The sequence below is a fragment of the Phodopus roborovskii genome, unplaced genomic scaffold, assembly GCF_943737965.1.
Source record: "Phodopus roborovskii unplaced genomic scaffold, PHOROB, whole genome shotgun sequence".
Classification (NCBI taxonomy): domain Eukaryota; kingdom Metazoa; phylum Chordata; class Mammalia; order Rodentia; family Cricetidae; genus Phodopus; species Phodopus roborovskii.
In genome coordinates this window covers 581,320-601,290 of record NW_026126479.1, presented here as the reverse complement: position 1 = coordinate 601,290, position 19,971 = coordinate 581,320, and positions in this window count along the sequence as shown.

Here is a 19,971-nt window from a genome sequence, read left to right as displayed (position 1 = left end):
ATGCCAAAGAATCAGCACTCCGCCCCAACTAAAAAGACAGTAGAGGCTAAATGGGTTGGTTATAGGAATTCAAGGATCTCTAACTTGGGGAAGGGGGCAGTGTTTACCAGGACAGTAAAAATCAGGCTTATGTCCCCACTGGCATGTGGGAAACATCCTTTTATAGCTAAAACCTTCAACTATGACGCTAGCTCAGTTTTTTTCCTAAGTCAGTGGGCTGTGTTAAGACAAAAGCAACATGAAAGCTGAGGAGATGATGAGGCCAGGGCAGAGCATAACGACAGAACCAGATTTTTAAGGCAGCTGAGAAAGGATTGTGATGAGGAGCCAGCAGCTTGTGCTGGCAGATCCTGTTGTCACAAGTTCAGGGAGAGACCTGGGTAGACTCAGGCTGGGAACTAGACTCTTAGGATACATCATCTTAGAAATAGTGCATCTACCTTTTGCAAGCCTCAATCTGTTCATCTTTTTGTTCATATGTTGCCTTTCCTACTACACTCAAATCCTTTTAACCTATCTCTTAGCTTACTTATTAAATATATTGCAAATATATAATAACTAGTTATAATGTATACATACTTATTTAATTGAGATATATTTATACAACCTAAGAGTACAATTTGATGAACTGAAAACAAAAAAAAAAAAAAACTTTTTTTTTTCAAAATCATTTTAAGTACAGAAAAGTCGGAACTTTTCCCAAACATTTATACTGCTTCCAGTCAAATTCATATCCTGTTGACATGTCCTGCAGCATGTTTTTGCTGGGGTCCATCTCCACTTGGTTAAACCACCATAATCGCAACAGTAATAGAAGAAGCCAGGCACAGACTCCTACCCATAGTATAAGGGCCCAGGGCTCAGTGCTATGCAGGGTCTAGGATGGTAGCCTTTTTCTCACAGGGCCTCCAAACTGGTTGGCAAGCTCCAGTGGTTTTGTCGTTATCACACTCTAGATGATAGATATTTGAAAAATAAAATCCAAGCCTTTGGAAATAACTGCATAGTGGGACGAGAAAGAAATGACAACTCCTAGCAGGAACAAAAAGCTGGCAATGTAGCACTTCCTTCAAACAGGTCAAGTGGTACTGGTAACTTTGCGCATCAGAGCATATTAAGTGATGGTGAAAGATGAGGGTTTTCTTTGGTCAAAAATTTTTTGGGAAACCTTTTTTTAGATAGTGCTCATGAACTGTAGTTTTCTACACTCCAGTGTTTCCTTATGGCCTCTGACAAACTTTGCTGGAGGGTTGTGTGAATTTCCAAATGACACTGGACTAGCTCATAGGACCACTGAACATCTTTTCAAATGATAAAGGAAAGTCATACTATCAAAGAAACAAACCACAAAAGTCCAAGAAATAACAGGAAAACAACTGGAAAACATCAGAGCTCAAGTCTATGAGCCCTGGACAGTGATAAAGAGTCAAGATATCAGTGAGAGAAAAAGCAGACTCCTTAGAGTGAAGGACAGCTGAACAGGACATGTCTGCACTCCTTCTTAACAGCATCACACTGCGCATGTCTCAGGAAACGAATGGAGCTCTCAAACACTCCCTGCAGCAAGTCTAGACTTAGATTACAAAATGAGCTGAGGGCTCATATTTGTTAGAGTTCTATTCAGGGCCAGACTTCAAGTACCTTGCAACTTGAGTAGAGAAGCAATAGCTAACTCACATCAGAACTCTTCCCAACCATGGTCTTTGCTAAGGCCATATCCAAGACAATGGGAGTTATGTGCAAGGCTCCAGTCCCCTAAGACCACAGTGGCCTCAAGGAATGAGACTGATCCTCTTTCCTCTGTATGTTACCAAGCAGATTCCTCAGTACCTTTTTCATTTATTTGGTTGGGAGCATCTCTGTAAGTCAATACATTTGGCAAGCCTCCTGGTCACTAGGAAGTGAGCTGAAGTCTGGCTTCCTGACAGCAAACACAATATTGACCAAAGCTTCCTTGGCCAGGGAGCCCCACAGCTGAGGACAGCAAGCTGCCTTAACATTACTCACAGTGGCAACCGCGATGGCTTGCATTACACAAGCTCAAGGCTGGTGACTGGGATACACACGGATTGGGTTTCATCAGTCCCCACTGTGGTTCAGGGTGGGTTCATAGAACAGCTGGCGAGGAGCCCACCCTTTCACTTCAATTAGTTCTCCCTCTCGATGGTCTGGATTTACTGACAAAGCACTCGCTTTATCTGCTAGTGGCATTTGAGTTCTGTCTAGGCAGAGTGTGGCTGGTACAACGGGGCCAGTTGGGTCACTTAGCCATTTCCCTGTAGGCCACTGACTAGAGAAAGACATTTGATTTCCCAATTAGTCCACACCAAATTTATTTTATTTCCATTATTTCCTTGTTGTGAATTCTGATTTGTAAAATATCTTAGGGAAAACACATTTTACATTACTGAGTCTTTGATTTTGTGGGGAAACTAATAAATAATCAACAAAAATATGATTAAAGACTGGCTGCACTACCATCCTGAGAAGGGACTCTCCCCAGCAAAGCCTCTTTCTGATCCAAATCTTTTTATTCCTAGAAACAGAATTCTTACTTAGCATTTCAAAAGCCCAATGAAGGCTTCAGCTAAGTTTTGACATAAGATTTTCATATTCAAAATATCTGTTGAAATAAGGGGAGAAAGGATATGGATCTTGGAACCACATTAGTCTGAAATAAAGCTTAGTGAGCTAGAAAGGGAAATTACTTCTCTGTAATTGGAATTCTGTCCCAAAAAATCACTTTGAAATCCCTTTCAGCTACTTCTCCATTATGTGTCCCAGAGAAGCTCATACTAACCCATTTGAGGATGATCCATTAGAAAAATTATTTGATGTTTATAAACTTCCCTGAGAAGAAATTTCTGAGAAATTGTGTGGTCTATGTCATCAAAGACCCTAATAATTAATGAGTACTCGCAGAGAATGCTAGACTCATCCTTTAAAAGTTCTTCTCTGGGACACCTCTCATAAGTACATTCTTGTTCGTTTATATGTATATTAATGTTTGCCTATAGTCCTAAGCAAACAATTGCCACACCTCCCCAGTCTGGGTGCCTTCACATCTGAAATGTTGTATTTGATCCTTTCTGTATCTTTAATGCCAGTATTCAGTTGATTAACAAACACTACATATCACTACTGCATGCAAGAGAGCTGGCTGGGTAAGCCTGGAACAGGGTTTCACTTCTATTCTCTTTATGTTTCCTCATCCGTAAATGCAGCAATAACATCTCCTCATGAGGGTTAAAGCAAACTATAGGATCATGTGTGTATTAGCATGGTATTTGGGACATAGATATATTTTATGGTTATTATTATGTTAATACAGTTAAGAATATAAAGTTATATATGGTGTGTATATATTCTAGGAATGCTCTATCACACTGGAGTTGATGGCCAGCAGCACAACCAAAATGGCTGTCATGTGCATCTGTGAAGTGTCCCACTTTGAAATCAGTCCTCTCCTTGAATGGCTATCAACATATTAAGTGGTGTGTCTTGCCTGATGTGGATCATACTCACTCCATGGTCATGTTCCACTTCCATGGCAGCTTAGCTCAGGGTTAGGATGAACAAATACCAAGCCTGATGTGCAAGATAGTTAGGTTCATAGAATAACCCAGTATGGACCAGTCTGTTGCTTTCCATGCTACATTTGGAGGGGGAAGGCTGGGCACAAGGGCTTTGAACATGTGAGGTAGGCACTCCACCAATGAGCTACATCATCAGCCCTTGACTTTGTAAGACAGGGTCTTACTACGTAGGCCTGGCTGGCCTTTAACACATGACCCTCTTGTTTTTACCTCCTATGTTCTGGGATCACAGCCATTTGTCACTGTGCCCAGCCTACTTTTCATCTTTTAGTAATGTTTCCCCCTAACATTATAGCATTCTAAGTAAAGATAAGCAAATATTTTTGCAAGCTTATTTTAAAAAGCTATAATGAACAACAGTGTATTATTCAAAACTAAAAGTAAAATCAGTGTTGGTATGTTTTAGCAAAAACTTTGTAGGGAAAATTTCTGGAAAAAAATGTGATGTATACAAATGTATGAGTTATATATGATCATATTTTATCCCATCATGAATGAGAACAGCCAGCAACTATCATTTCTACTCCAGTGTAGCCTCCTTAATGTACAAACATTAAACGTGGCACCCATGAAGGCCACATCTCCCTATGTTTTAAAAGAGGAAAAGAGTATAATATGACAAGATTATTTTTTTAACAGCAAGATTGTTGCCCATAATTTGAGTGACATTGAATGACAAGTAACATAAATTGCTTCAGCACAGTAACTGATGTCAGTTAAAATCTCTCTCCTTCCCAGAATCCCCACCTAGGAATTCATGAGCTGACCCAGGGATCACAGAAACACCTTCTTTTTCACTAATGTTTCATCTCTGGTACCAATGTGTGCTAAGTTGTAGCACCTCAGAGCAGCTGGTTCTGAGCCCACCAAAGGGTAACATCTTTTGCTGTTGGTTTTGTTTTTCCCTCAAAATCCAAAAAGCAATCCCTCCTGAAAAGCAGAGATGTGGATCCCAGAAAAAAGGAAAAGCTCTGTTCCAGAGTTTCCCTCCTTCCCCCCATGGTTTCGTGTGGGACTACAGTGCCGGTGCCTTTGCACACCAGAGTCAAAAGAGACACCCTGCTAAGGTGGGGAGGTCAGTAGAGCCTGCGCTGCTTGTTCTTAGGGCTCCCCACTTCTCGGGTGGGAGGGAGGGTGCTAGGAAACTGGCATCTAGTATGCTTACCAGAATTCCTGAGAGTTGTAAGAAGAAGGGTTTTCTCTATCGAGGCTGGCACAGAAGCATCAAACTTCCAGAAAGGGGCTTCTGAAATCCAATTTGACACCTTAGGGGCTATGGGACTTGAATTGAGAACTGACAGGTGTGTGTCTGTTGTATGCTTATGAGAACAAATTCACACACAGGGCTGCCAATGATGCTACAGAACAAAGGAAAAACACAAAGACAACAAAACTAGAGTATGTAACTTTAAAACTTTAAAACTATAAATAAAAAAATTATGTCAGAGACATAACAGATATGAGTAAATCAAAGTGTAGCATAATTTGTAAATTTATAATTAGATTACATTTTCAAAGTTACTTTCCCCTCATGCTTCTGGGCCTCCTTTAGGATTAAGGTCAACACATTTCAGTTTCTTCTGTATCACTAGAAACATGAGAGACAGGAAATGAAGGCTCTCAGGCAAAAGCTGTTTGCCATTCCCAATACAGGAACTCCTGGAACAGAAGTAGACATCCATCCCAAGCTAATAAACATAGCTCACTCATCCTCCCAATACATAGGAAAAGGATGCACACATACCCAGAACTGAGGTGGGCCCAGGGCCTGTAAGAGTTGATAAGACAGTTACCTCAGTTGGGAGACACAGGATAAGTAAGTGAGGTAAAAGGCCTTTCAGATAGAGTTGAGTGTGTTGAGTTGAAATGGGAAGAATGATCTGGCTGTGCAGGGGATGGGCATGTCCCTTCACTGAGAACAGTCACCTAAGGAGGTGACTTTCCAACAGTAAAACATGAAAGTTATGTAACGTCAACACTGAGGAGGCTGAGGCAGGAGGCTCATGAGTATGTCAACCTAGACTGTACAGTAAAAAACAACACACACACACACACACACCCGGGAGGGACAGAGCCCAGTGTGGGAGCTGAAGAAGGGATGATCTACAGGGTGACTCTTCTAGGTGTAGCACAGGGTCTTAAATGGGTTCATAGGTTTTAGTTTTAACAGCTCTAATGAAATGTAAATTCATATGCCATATGATGTCTCATTTTAAGATTATATAAACGTCAGTGGTTTTAAGTGTCCAGTTTTGTTCAGCCTAGCACCAGAAACCACCATATACTTCATTTCTAGACACATTATAGACACGAGATGATGGCAGCTTTGCCTGGTGCCTTCTGCAGTCCACTGGCATCAGAATCTGTCTGTCAGGTTGTGTGCTTGGGGACTTTGTTACTTTACCTGCTAAACTGGATATATTTGCCACAGAATATTCATGGGTTGATGTGTGGAGTGCTTCCACGTTTTAGACATTACCAACAATGCTGCTCTGAACACTTGCATAAAAGTTCTACATGGAGAGAACCTTTCCTAGGAACAAAGAGTGGTAGTGTTGCTAGGTCACGTGCTTTGTTGTAGCCTTCTTATCTCCTGTATTAGTTGCACATTTTACATTTTGAGCAGCAGTGTATAAAAGTTGCAATTATTCTTTCTTCATCAATATCTCTTAATATCTATTTGATGAAATAAATTTTAGAAGAGCATTTACATTCTCCTAACAGTATCACTACTTAAGAACACTAAAAACAAAAGCTGACTGGATATTGAGTACTCTGACCAGCTGAAGTCATTCTAGAATTCTACAGGGTAGCATGGCATCAAGACAACCTAACACCATGTGCAAAATTATAACCAGGGGAGAACGTGGAATATATCTTTGCTCAAAATTTGATAAAAATATGCATTCAAGGGACTGGAGTGATGGCCCAGCAGTTAAGAGCCTTGACTGCTCTTCCAAAGCACCCAAATTCCCAGCACCCAAATGGCGGCTATTCCAGTTCCTCAGGGATCTGACACCTTCTCCTGGCCTCCTCAGGCACCAGACATGCATGTGGTACACAAATATGTACACAGGCAAAACACCCATACACATAAAATGAAAATAAAATATAAAAATCTTCAAAACTAATTCTAAGACAGGAAAAACAAAACCAACCAATCAACCAACCAAACAACCAAACAAACAAACAAAAAACCCCAAAACCAAAAACCAACCAATCAAACAAACAAACAAAAACCCCAAGCCCTTGGAATGGTCAAACTCAGAAGTGGAAGACTTCCTAGCTTAAGTTCCTCATTTTATAGCTGAGTAAAGTGGGAGCCAAAGAAAATGACTTTTCCAAAGGGGAAAGCTCAGCTCAGCTCAGAATGCCTATTGGCTCCTATTTTGTGTTCTTAGAAATTCCGGCAAAGCTGTGTATGATAGTACAAGCCTGTCATTCTAGAAGGCTGAGACAGGAGGATAGTGAGTTTGAGGCTAGACTTTGCTACACTGTGTGATTCTGGCTTAAAATAAAACTCTGATGAATCAAAGAAAATAGCTGTAAGGTTAAAAAAAAAAGTACAGCCAGTAGCTCCAATTCCTCACCCCAGCACACGCTACAGCAATTAAAAGATAGCACACGGTGACTGTTGCTTCGCTTTAATCATGTGCTGCCTGGGACATGTTGATGGACATGTGCTTTGGAAAGTCAAATAAAACCACAAAGTTGCTTGTCACTGGCTCAACTTCTTTAATTTACATAGTCTCAGCTTGCCTTTGGGGAATTTACAGACCAAAGCAAACCTGTCCCCTAGAGACACTGTGGCAACAGTTCTCAGAGCAGAGTTATTCTCTTTGTTGTTACAGTCACTTATAATCAGAGAATCAGAGTGTTAGCACAAGTCCACAGGATTTCCTGGAGACAGCAGTGGGACCAGAATCTCCCCACAAGTCTCAGGAGCTACCCTTACCTGAGCAAAACACCCACATCTAGCATCTCACTGAGGCCCAAATGCCAAGAAACCCCCTCCCTCCCCATGAACATATCTGTTCCCCATTCTCCACCCTAAGTCTGCTCCCCCGCTTTTCTTTGAAATCTGAGTAGGACATCTGTGACCTGCTTGCTTGTTTGCTTTCTCCTAGGTTTTCCTTAATGCAATAACGTGACATGTCAACATGGGGTGACAAGTAAATCCTCAATCAAAATAAGTTCATAACCAAACACAGGAGGGAAAAGAAAAGCCATAGAAAAAGTGGCTGCAGAGGTCCTGACTGGAGGCCAAGGGCCAGGAAAGCATTAACGTGACACAGCCAGTTTCTCACAAAAACAAAGCAGGGCTCTTACTTTTGACTTACACATGTTTACCGGTCTCTCAAGCTACAACATGCCTATTGTGACATAAGCATGACAACAAACATCTTATGACATTCAAGTACAATGATGAGTATTTTAAACCTGTTTTCTATGCTTCAATTTTCTAATTTCTAGACTGGAAACAATACATCTATTGGCCTCTACCATAAACCTATTCTCTTTATTGTAAATAAAATAAGCTCCTCTTCATTCTCTGACCTTTAGATGAGCTTGATGATATGGTTTTTCAGTGTTGTTTAGATTTCCATTGGGCTGATAACTAAGGATTTTAAGCAGTGTCTTCTGTTTCTTTCAGTCATTTTGATTCCTCAATTGACAGTTCTCTATTAAGTCCTGTACACTGCTATCTATTATGGTTATTTAGAGTTATTTATTGTTGGTGGTATGTCATGTAAGCCCAACAGAGTTCATTAGATGAGATTCCCTGATCAGGAGATTATTCTGTTATTGTATTTTTAAAATCGGTGGTCAGGCCTTCATGGGTCAGTTCTGTTGCAACATCTCAGAAACTGATGATGCTAAACAGTACAGTTTTTTTAAAATCGTGTAATCATTCGATTGTTAAAAATCTACTATTGCATAATCAGTATTCACTGTATAAGGCAGTGTCCCCCATTCTCTGGGCACTGCTTCTGGTACCGATCTACTGCTGTGTCAGTCCCAGAGCAGCCAAATGATGGATGACACCATCATTACTTATGCAAACAAATATGTTAATAAATTGATAGTCCTGCTTACTTAACGTTCATAAAATGGAAACAAACTCCAGTGATTGTCAAGGAAGAAGTACTTAGATAATTAAATAATGCTACACGATTAACTCCGTGGAAGAATGGCCAGACCCCAGTCAAGATTAACAACTTCTTCATCGATTTAAATAATTAATGTAACAATGAAAAATGATTGAATAATGACATGGTGGGGCATTCGTAAATCCCACATGGAGTAGTCAGACTGATCTCTTCCTGGAATAATGATGTGTTTAAAAAATTAAATTGATAATTACTTAGTGTGCATTTTATATTAACACTGACGAATGGCACCAAAGTCCTAAACCTATTGCTGATGTAAAGATCTATTTATATAGCTAAATGATGAAGTAATGAGATGATGTTACATCAACTCCCAAAATCTGACTCCAAAAGGGACTTATGGTCCATAACATCACCTGTATTTTAAATTCATTAATTAAATGATGAATTATCATTCAATTTCCTAGTTTAACAGCTAAGGAAGTGTAAGGAGGCCCAAACTCCAGGGATCACTGAATACATAATGACAGATGTTCATAATTAAATGAATAAACATTAAACAAGTGAGTGGCGTTTTATCTGTGAAGCATAAATGATTGCTCCATACTGAAGGGTCATTGAAAACTTAATCATAGATATGAACAAAAAAATGAATGAATAAAGAGATAATTTCTCATAATTCACCCCTAGAGAGATTACAAATTGATATCAACATTGAATTAAAGAAAGAAAATGAGAAAGAAAGAAAGGAAGGAAGGAAGGAAGGAAGAAGAAAGAAGGAAATCACAAGAGTCAATTTAACACCAACAAGGTGGATTCAGACTCCCCTCTTCCTGGAGTAGAAAAAGACAGATTTGAATAATGAAATAATCAGATAGTTAGATCATCTGTCACACTTTAGTCAGCTCCTCCACGGAAGCTCAGATTGTTCGTTGGGAGCAGTCTTGTAGTTCTCTAGACCATTCTTTGTGTTCAATTTTATCTTCAAACCAATATTGGCTCCTTCTTTTATGTTCTCTCTCTGTGTCTCTCTCTGTCTCTCTCTTTCCTCTTTGAGCTTCCTTTGAAAGTCTATTATAATTGCCCTTCCTAGAGAGTGAGATCAACAAGTAACTTCTCCCTGGAGCCCTCAACTAATGCCTGTTGAAAACAGGATCAAACACCCATACATAAACACTGAGTCAAACTAGAACCCAGATGCAGATGGAGAGAACAAGACCATGCGGCAGAAACACATACAGACAGCTTACCTGAACAAGGATGAGCTAAAGGACACTAGACTGATAGCTGGGATGCCAGCACGGGACTGACTCAGGCCCCCCTGAATATGGGTCTCAGCCAGAAGGACTGAGCAGTCTAAGGAACCTCAGACAGTGGAGCCAGGATGTATCTCTGGTGCACACAAGGACTTTCCGAACATATCCCCCATGGAGGGATAACTGCCTTAATCTAGAGACAGGAGAGAAGCCCTAGTCCCTACTTCACATGACCTGCCAGATCTCCATGACCCCAACTGTGTGGGATTCCCCTACATATGGAATTGGAGTGGAGGGATAGGAGGGGAGGGTGGTTAGAGTGCATGTGAGAGGGCAGAGAGGGTTAAAGAGAGGGGAGGAGGGAGGGAGGGATGGAAGGAGGAAGGGAGAGGGAACTGGGATCGACATGTAAAATAATAAATTAAATTAAAAAAAATGCTTTGACTCCAAAATTTAATTTGAAGGACAAGTTACTGGGGAAAAGGATTTCTATTTTTCTTTCCACAGAAAATGAAAAGATGTGGATTTCTTCCAGACTAATGTCGTTTAATCACACCAGACTGCCTGAATCAGAGTACAAGTTGATCCTACATTCAAAACGGCTGGACAAAGCAGCCTTACAGACTACAGCCAGGATTTCTGAATCTTCTTCTAATCCCCTTGACAGTGCCCCTTACCAGCTGGAAGTAGTTTGGAAAGAATGACGCCCAAATTCCCAAATATTGTGTATAAATGTTTGTTTTCATTTAATTGGACTTTGTTATATAAAATTAAATAAAATAAAATAATAAAATAAAAAAAATTAGGACTATCCTCTAAAATTAATAAAGCAATGCAAATGTTCTTTTCAATGCTGTTAATAGTTCACTGATCAGAGACAATGACTTTTATCTAAACTCAGTAAACCAAATCTCTGGTGCACTGACCACAGGCAGGTCAAAATAAGTGTTTTTTTTTTATCTCATGCTTCAAAAGAATTACTGGCATTTTATAATATGTCTGTAAATTGTAACCAAAATGTGTTCCTTGTAATTTCTGTATAAAAACCTAATACTCAAAATGAAAAATCTCAGCAGGTGCAAACCTCCTCCAGTGTGTTTGTGTCTGTCTGTCAAGCCAAAGCCACTCCTGACCTGGTCATCGAGTTTTGGTACCCATGGGGACCCATCACCCACTGAGCAGTGTGCAGCATGAGGTGTTATTGGCCTGGTTGTACAGGAACTTCCAACTATCAGGAAATCAAACCAGGAACCACTTCCAAAAGATGATAATTTGTCTTTCATAAGAAAGCTTGATGATTGCTCTATAACTGTAGGAGTTTTATTCATGAACCTCAGAAAAACTGCTTGACAAATGCAAAATTATAAAAAGAGCATTCTTCATGGAAAGTTGAAAATTTAGAGAGGAATGGAGCTAGGAAGATTTTTGTTTATGAACACTACTGTTTGCCAGCACATTTTACTCAGTGAGCAGTTTTAAACAATCTGCATTATTCAAGGATTCAAGCTTCTCTACATATACAGGACTGCTAGGATTAATCTCTCCATGTATGTAGAAAGCAGATGTTCTAGAATATCTCAAAAGCTGTTTCTCATGTAGTCCAGCAATGCCTGCCTACCATGTGAAATCTTAAGAGTACAGTAATTGTCTCAACTTGTCTTCAATATATACTAAATTTTGCAAAGAATCTGGCTATAATGCTAGGATAGGAATGAATTTGTTCGCCAGAATTAGGGGAAGCAGCCAAAGAGAGAGCTTCCTCCTTTACATATGCAGGCTAACACCAGATGATGTGATGCATATTAAAGGTGCATCTGATTCTTTCTTGATTTGTGTAAATTTGCATTGCTGTTTTCAAGAAAGGGTTTATCTGTGTAGCCCAGGAACTCATTCAGTAGACCTGGCTGTCCTCAAATTATGAAAATCAGACAGCCTCAGCCTCATGAGTTTTGGGCTTAAACGTGTGCACTGCCACCAAGCAGCTAAAGGTGGATCTCATCACCTTTTCCACAACAAGGTTCCTCTCTGTGTCTTGGGCTGTCCTAGCACTTACTCTGCAAGTCAAACTTGAAGTTTATAGAGTTCTGCCTTCCTCTGCAGGTGCTGCATCTCTTTGGTTTGTCTGCCATTTTGAAATGGTGGATATTTGTCAAGCAGCAATGGCACCAATGTACTACACACCATTATTTCACAATAACGATTCATGTGCTATTAATATGTACATGAGTAATTATTATTTGAAATTCCATGTTCTTCATGTCCCCATGATTTTTCCATGGGCCCCTTCATCTTGAAGTACTTCCTTCAAATGAGGATCACAAAGAGATTCTTTATAATGTCAGGGTAAAGGAATATAATGATTGAGTCAGTAGAGGAATAGAAGACAGAAAGAGAGGGAGAGAGAGAACATAAAATAGGGAGCCATTATAGGATTGAAGAGAAAACTGAACTTAAAGAATTGTCCAGAGAACTACAAGACTAACCCCAACTAACAATTTGATCAACAGTGGAAAGGCTACCATAAGTGCCCTTGCCTGATAGAGAAATTGATGACTAACTTATCCACCATCATAGCGCCCTCATCTAGTAACTTATGGAAACATAAGCAAACACCCACAACTAAACACTGAGCTGAAAAACAATCCAGATGCAAAGAGACAGGACAAGACCAGTTTGCAGAAACAATAGAGACAGCTGACCTGAACAAGGAGGAACTAACAGCCCCCCAGACTGTTAGCTGGGAATAGAGCATGGGACTGACTCAGAACCCCCTGAATATGGGTCCCAGCTAGAAGGCCTGAGCAGTCTAAGGAATTTCAAGGCAGTGGAACCAGTATGTATTCCTGGTCACAAAATGACCTTGTGGGCATATGCCCCATGGAGGGATACTCCTTTAACCTAGAAACAGGAGAGAAGACCTTTTCCCCATTTCAAATGACTTGACAGATTTAGATGACCCCTCATAGATGGCATCACCCTGTAGTGAGATAGTCCTTCTGTGGCACTGACCACGCCCATTGGGGGGTGGAGCCATGGGCGGAAGGGACCTGTGGAAGGAGGTCAGAGGGGGCCAGGAAGGCGCTCTCTTTCTGGCATGACTCGGACAGGAGAGGATCGGGTTGAATTTCCTGGTGTTCATCTGTCTAGGTTGTAAGTTATTTCTCCCTGAATAAACATATATTTGGCCTATTTGTTTATCCTGATCCTTATTTACCGCAATATCACCCTACATGTGGACTGAGGGGTATGGGAGGGGAGGTTGATTTGGGTGCATGTAAGGGGGGAGAGAGGTAAAGATGGAGGGAGAGAGGGCGGGAGGGAGGGAGGAAGTAAGGGAAAGAAAACTTGGATTGACATGTAAAATAAAAATTAAAAAAAGAAAAAGCTCATGTGGAGTTTTTTTTTGTTTGTTTGTTTGTTTTTGTTTTTAATTAGGGGAAAGGGAATGGGAAATGGCAGAAGGGACTGGGAGAGACTGGCAGGCGCAGTAGTACAGAAAGGTGGATGAAGTAGGGTGGACAGAGGGACAGGCAGAGAAACAGAAAGAGAGAGAGGAACAGAGTGAGAAAGAGATAGGTGGGCAGGACCCTTTAAAAAGGGAACATAGTGAATGTGCACATGTGGTGCTCTTAGTGGCTGTAGCTGTGCACATAGCCTGTCAGAACCCGAAGGACAAGTCAGTAAAGATGCCCAAATACTAACAGTTCCAGCAAAAGTACTTAAAAGCTAAAAATTAAAACTGGAATATGAACGTAGGCAGACAGATCAGTCAGTAAATGTCTTGTTGTAGAAGCATGTGGATCTAAGTACAATCCCTTTTATGCAGTCACACTGAAATGCAGGGACAGTATTGCACATGTGTAATCCTAAACTTGGTAGGTAGAGATGTTTGGGGCCTGTTGGCCAGCCAGCCAGTGCTTCTAGGCTGGTTGTTTCTTTTTGAGGCTATGTGTCTAGTGAGTTAGATGATAGACATTAGATGATTGATTGATAGATAAATAGATACATACATACATACATAGGTACATAGATAGATAATTGACGATTATAGACAGATAAATGATAGCAGATGATAGATAGATAGATAGATAGATAGATAGATAGATAGATAGATAGATGAAAAATAATTAAGGGGCAGACAAGACATCTCCATGAGTAAAAACACTTGACATAGATTCCTGACAGCTTGAGTTAGATTTCCAGAGCTCCTGTAAAGATGTGAGGAGAGACTGACTCCTCATAGCTCTCCCCTCACTTCCACATGTACCCCCTTCCCTACACACACCCCATTCACAGGGTAGCATGTTTTAGGAAAACAAGATGATAGTCCTGGCCTAAACACACACACACACACACACACACACACAGAGAGAGAGAGAGAGAGAGAGAGAGAGAGAGAGATATGCCACTACATATGGATACACAGAGAGGATGACACAGAGTACAATTAGGCCAGCAGAATGGAGGAAGGGGCTGCCTTGGCTTTTAAAATCAGAAAAGGAACATGGATCATCACATATTAAGATTAAAAGTAACCACTCCAAGCAATTAATGTTTAACAGTGGTACTTGTACAAGTAGGGTGAAAGACACAAAAGAGGACACTTGATCAGTCATTACTTGGAGAGGGTGCCACAAATGCTCAGAAAGCTGAGTTTGTATAAACTTTGCCTACTATAAAATTTCAGCTTGCAGGTGTATGTATTTTGACACATCTATGCCTGTGTTTTTCTGTCTCAGGAAAAAGGCTTCAGCCAGTTACCCAGTAAGCTAAAAAGTGTTGGAGTCAGTTACTTAGAGTTGATCCAGAGTTCTAGAATTTTCAGTTCCTCAGTTCACTAAAATCCAGCTGGTGAAAGAAATGAACAACTCCCATTGTTCTAAGGCAGAATTTGCTTCTCTCCAAATAATACAACATGAAGTCACATTCTCTATAGACAACACCTGCTCTTCCAGTATGGCCAGTATAATTTGTTACTTTTAAAGAAGTAAAATTTTCTTCAATTGTTTAAAGTTTTATTGAGGGGGAGGTAATAAGTTATAAAAAATAGAAACAAGGACATTTGCACTATGAATCACCATTGCTACAGTATATAGCCATAGTTTGTTCATCAACAGACACATAATAAAAACAAAACATTTAATGAGTTTGATTTTTATTCATTGAAGAAAGATGAACTGCAGGAAAAAAGTTTAGATCATTCCAAACAAAGTATGATTGACAATAACATTCATTGTAAATCAATTTGTTAACTCAAGTTAGAAATGATCATTATTACAAATATATCCAACAATTTCTCTTAAGTTATCTAGTACAGAAAGATTTATTCAATTTTAAGAGGAATTTTTGGGGTTAATGTATTGTCTTATCCATAGTGTAATGAATTTTTTAATTCAAACTTTAAAGGAATTTTAAATTAAAATAGCATTGTTCAGTGATTTGACTTGGCTCAAACCCTATTAAAAAGCATTTCAAATTTAATAAAGAAGTCTCTTGCACTCTAAACGTGTCTTTTCTAGTGCCTCACACCCTGCATTTATAGAGAACAGAATATGTACTTTGCTTATCCTGAATTACCATAGACTGTTAGTTAGCCAGCAGGTGGAGCCATCACGTGCCTAAAACAGAAATCATAATGTAAATGTCATCTGTCCTCAGAGCCCAAGTTTGTTTTACTTTCTTCACTAAAGTCTATAAATAAAGGAAGTAATACCTTCAAAAAATAAAAAAAAAGAAAAAGAAAGTTACTGAAATCAAAGCAAAAATATCTGTTATATATGTGTGTCTGTAATGTAACTGCAGGTTTTCAGACAATGGCAATTGTCAGTAGACTGGATATCAACTTTATGGGATTTATTTTGGTCTGCAACTTGTGAAACATTGGAATCATGAAATTCTAACTTCCTCAGGAACCTCATTGTGAAAAAAGACTCAGGACTCAGGAACTGACAATGTGGGAGGGTTTTAAATATGGGAATATTCACTATCTGGCTTAGTTATATTATTTAGTTTTGCATATATTTGTCTTCTTTCAAAGTCTGTTTGGACCTCTTAGGTGCATTATTAAACATATATTTTCTTTATTTTTCAAAATTAGTCAAACAAAATAAATATGATTTAAGATTTCATTATTTTGTCATTTTCCTTTTTGTATTATTTTTTCTCTTCTTTTTAAGAATAATGTTACTATGACTCCCAACCTGGCCCAGAACACACCGATATAGATGAAGATTTCCTAGGATATCAGAGAGATCTGTCAATCATGACAACAGAATGCCTGTCACTAGATATGTTGATTCAATTAATTGGCTTACTGAGGATGAGAGACTGACCCTTGCCAGTTCGGGTATCCAGGACACAGTGCCTGGTGGTCAGCCAAGCAACAGAAGAAATTTCTCATCAAATATATCTTTTTGCATCAAAGTCAACTGATTTTCAAATATGAGAAATATTATCTTCCTCACCATTGAGTCTGTTTTGACTCATCAAAGATCCAGGGAAAAATACTGCCTTATTCTGCACATGGTGAAACCCAGGCTGACAGAGATAAATGAATGTATCACTATGGAAAGCTGAATCCACCTTATCCACGCATGGTGGCAGTGGCCTGTGATAATTGTACTTAGAAAGTGTAGGTGTGTGTTTCAGGATTTCAAAGTCATCCAAGATAAAAATTGTCCATGGGGTATGGTGGGAAGACCAAAGAACAAATAGGGGATATTCTTCGTTCAGAACAGTGTCCATAATCTTCCCCAAACCTCTAGGAATTCAGGGCATTGTCACCAGCAATTGTTAGCTAGGATATTTACCACCCATCTACTTATTCTTGTTAATATTTCCTGACTAAGGTATCCCAGATCATTTTTGTGTCCAGATGCATAGTGCTCAGAGAGAGAAATTTCCCTGAATTTGGAAGAATTATCCACAGGCAAAACTGAGCTCCCTAATTGCATATGCAAAACCACATGTTCAGTCCTAAAATGATATATACATAACCAAGAGAAGTGGACTGTATTGGTTTTATTTGTATGTTTGGGCATCCATATTCAGAAGTGCTTAACAAGAAAGGAATTTAAAGGGAAGCATATGGGAAGGGTTGGAGAAAAGTCGGGAAGCTGTAAATTGTTATAATACATTTTAAATAAAAGTTATGAGAATACATTTTAAATAATGAAGATGACTAGAAATATAGCTTAGTACTCAAGAGCACTCGTTGTTATTCCAAAGGACACAAGTACCATTTCCAGAAACCATAACATATAGCCATCTTCTGTAACTTGAGTTTCAATGGAGATGCTGCCCTACCCCAGCCTTTGCAGGTACTGTGCCCAGGTGGCTGGAGGAAAACAGCCATATACATTAAATAAAAAAAAAATTAAAAATGAAATTCTCTACAATCGTGTCACAGCCCTGTCATAGACATCAGGTAGACCTAGTTAAGATTAACTCCTGGTCCTGCATGGAAGCAAACGTGACCTTCCTGTGAGGCATCATGTTCAGAGGTTAAACTTAGCCATATTCTGAGGTTGAAATAGCTCACAAGGACTGGTTGTCTAAGAACAGAGTCCAGGGTGCAGATGTGTGAATTGTCCTTGATGTTTTCTGTATTTGTGTCTTCTGTCCTTTGTATGTGTGAGATTCATTGACTCTGATACATCTTTAAAAAATATTGAGAAATTTTATACTGTATGTTATAATTTATGGTCCAAGAGATAGATTTTTCTGTGTAAGTCTTCATCTGTCTTAGTGGCTGCACTTGCATTCTGCTGTCCCTATTTAAATTGCTTGAAGTATGTGCTTGGGCCTGTTCCTAAAAGAGACTTAAGTATAGTATCATGCATGGGATGGAATATCTGTTCTAGATTGTCTTCTTCTTGCAGATATTTTCAACTTGGTCTTTTGGGCATCTTCCCCACCCTGCTGCCAAATAAATCACACACAGAGGAATATTCTTATTTGTGAATACCTGCCCTTCCTTAACGTGGCTTGTTTCTAGCTAGTTTTTCTTATCTTTAAATTTCCCCATCTACCTTTAGCCTCTGGGATTTTTCTATTCCTTACTTCTGTGTATCTTACTTTCACTCTTGCTCTGTTTTAGACTATGTGGATGTGCCTTGCTTTTCTTATTCCTTCATGTCCCCTGCTGAACTTCTCATATTTATTCCCTCTGCCTTCCAGCCCTGCCTATCCTTTCCTCTGCCTTGCTATTGGTCAGTCAGTACTTTATTAGACCCTCAGGTGCTCTACACATGCAAATTACCACAGCTTCACAGAGCTAAACTAACTCCACAGTAAAGAATGTAAATCATCTTTCCCATCATCATTTAATATATGTTCCATGGCATAAGAAAATTAAGATAACTTAAATAAATTTCCACAACATCACCTCTTTGAGATTAGCTCGTTCTTAAAGATACTTGGGTTCATTAATCATTTAAATATGTGGAGTGAATTCTTCCTGGGAAGACATATTAAGGCTATAACAGTTATATCTCTACAATTACAGAAAATGTTTCTGAGACAGCACTCTTTTGTTGATGCAGCTGTCTTTGGTTCCTAGCTTTATGTTTTCTAGGTCAATGAACTTACTTAGTCTTAATTTGCAAATTTAAACTTTAAATTAATTGGCTGTACCACCTCTGAGTTTTCAAATTACAATTTTGAGTCCTGTAGTCAACTAGCAATTGCAGTTACCAGTAAAGGAATTCTTGTGGAACATGTCTCCTGCATTCAAATCCAAATAGGAGGAATACTTTCTTGTGTACACTATAGCAGGAAATGGTAGGCAATCAGTTGCTGGATTTACCATGCAACTGGAAATTATCCAGAAGGTGGTAGCTTTAGTAATTTCATGAATTTCCAAGATTGGGATTGTGGTTGTCAGTCCTAAATGCCCTGTTGATTTTGTTCATTAAGTTCTTGAGTTACGCTGTATTCCTCTTGTGGATTATTTTTCTGATTAGCCTCCTTCATCATTTTTATAATTCCTATAATTACCAAATCCATTGGTTCACATTATCAAGGGACTTGCTCTTGGATGTGGCACAATTCTGCAATCAATCTTGGATAAATCTCTTTTTCACATGAAAGACAGGACTTTGAAACATGCTATCTTGTACTTTCTACTCACCATATCCTGTCACTCATGTCTACTTAGCCAATCAGAGACTCAGGAAGATCTGTTTAACTGAAGGGAGGATTCTTCTAGGACCCAGAGTTGTGCTTTAGTTCCACTTGTGAGGAATTCTAATGTTTTGTGTGCATTTTCTTTGGGCTCTGCTGTGGGTTGAGTGCTTGAAAGCCCACAACCTCCCATGGTAATATAGGACCCACTGTCCCAGAAGGGAAGGAGTGGCTTGGAAAGGTGTGTGTGATTCCAATGTTCCTAGATTGAGAATTGCAGCAGCTGATGCTGAGCCCCGGGAGCTGTTCCTTCCCCAACTGGGTGGGAACCAGCAGCCAGAAACTGGTTGTGCTTGCTTCTTGCCTAGTGATGTGCATCCTATATCTGCTTGTCCTTTTTCTTCCTTGCAATTCCATTGGGCAGGGGAACAGACTTTGATCACATCACACTGTTGGAATTTGCCTGTTCATAGTGTAATGGCAGAGCATCTTGATCCAGACTGTGAATAGAATATGCCTGATTTTGACATTCCTTTGAATTGCTGATAACTGTTGTGCTGGATTGTCAGCATTGAAGACATATGTGCCCAATTCAGAGAGAGCTCATCTCTCTAGTATGTTCCAGAAGTTCTGAACTTTTAATATTTAACATTTAGGTTCAGGATTTATCTGGAGTTAATTGTATTGAGCTTGTAAATTGTATCTCTTATGGACAGCAGTAATCCACTACTAAAGTGTTTTGTAGAGAGTATAACAGATGACATAAAAACATACCATATCTTAGGAGAGAGACATTAAGTCACATAAAGTATAATTTAGTTAATTTAGGGCTGCTTCCTGAATAGCCCAGAATTCTTTGACCTATATGCTAACCACACCTATTAG